The 5,136-nt window shown below is 36.2% G+C and overlaps 1 long non-coding RNA gene across 1 annotated transcript; it reads left to right on the forward strand.

Moving 5' to 3' along the window:
• The first annotated feature begins 2,937 nt into the window (after nucleotides 1–2,937).
• LOC121843523 lies at nucleotides 2,938–4,995 on the forward strand. The gene is made up of 3 exons (XR_006081613.1): nucleotides 2,938–3,052; nucleotides 3,129–3,220; nucleotides 4,904–4,995. It is a non-coding gene; the product is annotated as an uncharacterized LOC121843523 (long non-coding RNA).
• The last annotated feature ends 141 nt before the right edge of the window (nucleotides 4,996–5,136 follow it).

The raw sequence follows: 5,136 nt of genomic DNA on the forward strand, positions 1-5,136 counted from the left end.
GAGAGAGAGGACTGGATAACACTCAGTCATCCTTTTTTTGTCTCTGATTGGTTAGGTCAGGGTGTGATGTGGGGGGGGCATTCTATGTTTTGTTTTCTATGTTTCTTTATTTCTATGTTTTGGCTGGGTATGGTTCAGGGACAGCTGTCTATCGTTGTCTCTGATTGGTTAGGTCAGGGTGTGATGTGGGGTGGGCATTCTATGTTTTGGCTGGGTATGGTTCAGGGACAGCTGTCTATCGTTGTCTCTGATTGGGAACCATACTTAGGTAGCCCTTTTCCCTCCTTTCAGTGTGGGAAGTTAACTTTGTTAGTGGCTCTTTGCCCTGTAAGCTTCACGGTTGTGTTTTTATAGAGCTCTGGTCAAAGTAGTGCACTATGTAGGCAATAGGGTGTTATAGAGCTCTGGTCAAAGTAGTGCACTATGTAGGGAATAGGGTGTTATAGAGCTCTGGTCAAAGTAGTGCACTATGTAGGGAATAGGGTGTTATAGAGCTCTGGTCAAAGTAGTGCACTATGTAGGGAATAGGGTGTTATAGAGCTCTGGTCAAAGTAGTGCACAGTATGTAGGGAATAGGGTGTTATAGAGCTCTGGTCAAAGTAGTGCACTACAGTATGTAGGGAATAGGGTGTTATAGAGCTCTGGTCAAAGTAGTGCACTACAGTATGTAGGGAATAGGGTGTTATAGAGCTCTGGTCAAAGTAGTGCACTATGTAGGGAATAGGGTGTTATAGAGCTCTGGTCAAAGTAGTGCACTATGTAGGGAATAGGGTGTTATAGAGCTCTGGTCAAAGTAGTGCACTACAGTATGTAGGAATAGGGTGTTATAGAGCTCTGGTCAAAGTAGTAGGGAATGTTATAGACTATGTAGGGAATAGGGTGTTATAGAGCTCTCAAAGGTCTATGTAGGGAATAGGGTGTTATAGAGCTCTGGTCAAAGTAGTGTACTACAGTATGTAGGGAATAGGGTGTTATAGAGCTCTGGTCAAAGTAGTGCACTATGTAGGGAATAGGGTGTTATAGAGCTCTGGTCAAAGTAGTGTACACATGTATGTAGGAATAGGGTGTTATAGAGCTCTGGTCAAAGTAGTGTACTACAGTATGTAGGGAATAGGGTGTTATAGAGCTCTGGTCTCAAAGTAGTGCACTATGTATGTAGGGAATAGGGTGTTATAGAGCTCTGGTCAAAGTAGTGTACACTACTATTAGGGAATGGGTGTTATAGAGCTCTGGTCAAAGTAGTGCACTATATAGGGAATAGGGTGTTATAGAACTCTGACTTGAATACTGGTCCTGCAGATGTAGTTGGAATAGGGTGTTATAGAGCTCTAACCTCAAAGTAAATGTAGGGAATAGGGTGTTATAGAGCTCTGGTCAAATGCAGTGCACTGAATCAGGGGAATAGTGGTGTTATAGAGCTCTGTCAAAGTAGTGCACTATGTAGGGAATAGGGTGTTATAGAGCTCTGGTCAAATGCAGTGGTCTGAATCAGGGTCAACAGTGTTATAGAGCTCTGTTAAAGATTAACCTTGAAATGCATGGTCTGAATCAGGGTCACACAGTGTTTTTAATGATTAACCTTGAAATGCAGTGGTCTGAATCAGGGTCACACAGTGTTGTTATTAATGATTAACCTTGAAATGCAGTGGTCTGAATCAGGGTCACACAGTGTTGTTATTAATGATTAACCTTGAAATGCAGTGGTCTGAATCAGGGTCACACAGTGTTGTTATTAATGATTAACCTTGAAATGCAGTGGTCTGAATCAGGGTCACACAGTGTTGTTATTAATGATTAACCTTGAAATGCAGTGGTCTGAATCAGGGTCACACAGTGTTTGTTGGAAGTCTTAAACAAATCTACTCTGAAACAAAGGTATCACCACAAACACATGGTTCTGGGCTTAAAGAAAGAAGACACCTGTACCATGTCAGATATGGAGTTGAAATGGATTCCATTTTTTTTTTTCACCCCAATATTACACTTTATATACATCACAGATGACTGAAATATAGCAAACCCCTTTGGCAGAGAAACACCGGATTTTAGGTATAAAAAAATGAATTCTTTATTAATTATGAAATTATAAAAAATATGAATAACATTCCACCATGAGGTCACTAGGTAATAATGATACAATATGAATAACATTCCACCATGAGGTCACTAGGTAATAATGATACAATATGAATAACATTCCACCATGAGGTCACTAGGTAATAATGATACAATATGAATAACATTCCACCATGAGGTCACTAGGTAATAATGATACAATATGAATAACATTCCACCATGAGGTCACTAGGTAATAATGATACAATATGAATAACATTCCACCATGAGGTCACTAGGTAATAATGATACAATATGAATAACATTCCACCATGAGGTCATTCCACCATGAGGTCACTAGGTAATAATGATACAATATGAATAACATTCCACCATGAGGTCACTAGGTAATAATGATACAATATGAATAACATTCCACCATGAGGTCACTAGGTAATAATGATACAATATGAATAACATTCCACCATGAGGTCACTAGGTAATAATGATACAATATGAATAACATTCCACCATGAGGTCACTAGGTAATAATGATACAATATGAATAACATTCCACCATGAGGTCACTAGTGAATAATGATACAATATGAATAACATTCCACCATGAGGTCACTAGGTAATAATGATACAATATGAATAACATTCCACCATGAGGTCACTAGGTAATAATGATACAATATGAATAACATTCCACCATGAGGTCACTAGGTAATAATGATACAATATGAATAACATTCCACCATGAGGTCACTAGGTAATAATGATACAATATGAATAACATTCCACCATGAGGTCACTAGGTAATAATGATACAATATGAATAACATTCCACCATGAGGTCACTAGGTAATAATGATACAATATGAATAACATTCCACCATGAGGTCACTAGGTAATAATGATACAATATGAATAACATTCCACCATGAGGTCACTAGGTAATAATGATACAATATGAATAACATTCCACCATGAGGTCACTAGGTAATAATGATACAATATCACTAGGTAATAATGATACAATAATGATACAAATAACATTCCACCATGAGGTCACTAGGTAATAATGATACAATATGAATAACATTCCACCATGAGGTCACTAGGTAATAATGATACAATATGAATAACATTCCACCATGAGGTCACTAGGTAATAATGATACAATATGAATAACATTCCACCATGAGGTCACTAGGTAATAATGATACAATATGAATAACATTCCACCATGAGGTCACTAGGTAATAATGATACAATATGAATAACATTCCACCATGAGGTCACTAGTGTTTGTAATAATCCACCATACAATAATGAATAACATTCCACCATGAGGTCACTAGGTAATAATGATACAATATGAATAACATTCCACCATGAGGTCACTAGGTAATAATGATACAATATGAATAACATTCCACCATCAGGTCACTAGGTAATAATGATACAATATGAATAACATTCCACCATGAGGTCACTTGGTACATAATGATACAATATGAATTACAGTCACTTGGTAATGCAGTGGGGAATCACTGTTTGGTAATAATGAACAATATGAATAACATTCCACCATGAGGTCACTAGGTAATAATGATACAATATGAATAACATTCCACCATGAGGTCACAGTGTTTGATACAATTGTAATCCAATGATACAATATGATGAATAACATTCCACCATGAGGTCACTAGGTAATAATGAAGACACAATCATGAATAACATTCCACCATGAGGTCACTAGGTAATAATGATACAATATGAATAACATTCCACCATGAGGTCACTAGGTAATAATGATACAATATGAATAACATTCCACCATGAGGTCACTAGGTAATAATGATACAATATGAATAACATTCCACCATGAGGTCACTAGGTAATAATGATACAATATGAATAACATTCCACCATGAGGTCACTAGGTAATAATGATACAATATGAATAACATTCCACCATGAGGTCACTAGGTAATAATGATACAATATGAATAACATTCCACCATGAGGTCACTAGGTAATAATGATACAATATGAATAACATTCCACCATGAGGTCACTAGGTAATAATGATACAATATGAATAACATTCCACCATGAGGTCACTAGGTAATAATGATACAATATGAATAACATTCCACCATGAGGTCACTAGGTAATAATGATACAATATGAATAACATTCCACCATGAGGTCACTAGGTAATAATGATACAATATGAATAACATTCCACCATGAGGTCACTAGGTAATAATGATACAATATGAATAACATTCCACCATGAGGTCACTAGGTAATAATGATACAATATGAATAACATTCCACCATGAGGTCACTAGGTAATAATGATACAATATGAATAACATTCCACCATGAGGTCACTAGGTAATAATGATACAATTAACATTCCACCATGAGGTCACTAGGTAATAATGATACAATATGAATAACATTCCACCATGAGGTCACTAGGTAATAATGATACAATATGAATAACATTCCACCATGAGGTCACTAGGTAATAATGATACAATATGAATAACATTCCACCATGAGGTCACTAGGTAATAATGATACAATATGAATAACATTCCACCATGAGGTCACTAGGTAATAATGATACAATATGAATAACATTCCACCATGAGGTCACTAGGTAATAATGATACAATATGAATAACATTCCACCATGAGGTCACTAGGTAATAATGATACAATATGAATAACATTCCACCATGAGGTCACTAGGTAATAATGATACAATGAATAACATTCCACCATGAGGTCACTGGTAATAATGAACATTAACCACCATGAGGTCACTAGGTAATAATGATACAATATGAATAACATTCCACCATGAGGTCACTAGGTAATAATGATACAATATGAATAACATTCCACCATGAGGTCACTTATGAATAACATTATGAATAACATTCCACCATGAGGTCACTAGGTAATAATGATACAATATGAATAACATTCCACCATGAGGTCACTAGGTAATAATGATACAATATGAATAACATTCCACCATGAGGTCACTAG

Source organism: Oncorhynchus tshawytscha, unplaced genomic scaffold (assembly GCF_018296145.1).
Source record: "Oncorhynchus tshawytscha isolate Ot180627B unplaced genomic scaffold, Otsh_v2.0 Un_contig_5682_pilon_pilon, whole genome shotgun sequence".
Taxonomy (NCBI): domain Eukaryota; kingdom Metazoa; phylum Chordata; class Actinopteri; order Salmoniformes; family Salmonidae; genus Oncorhynchus; species Oncorhynchus tshawytscha.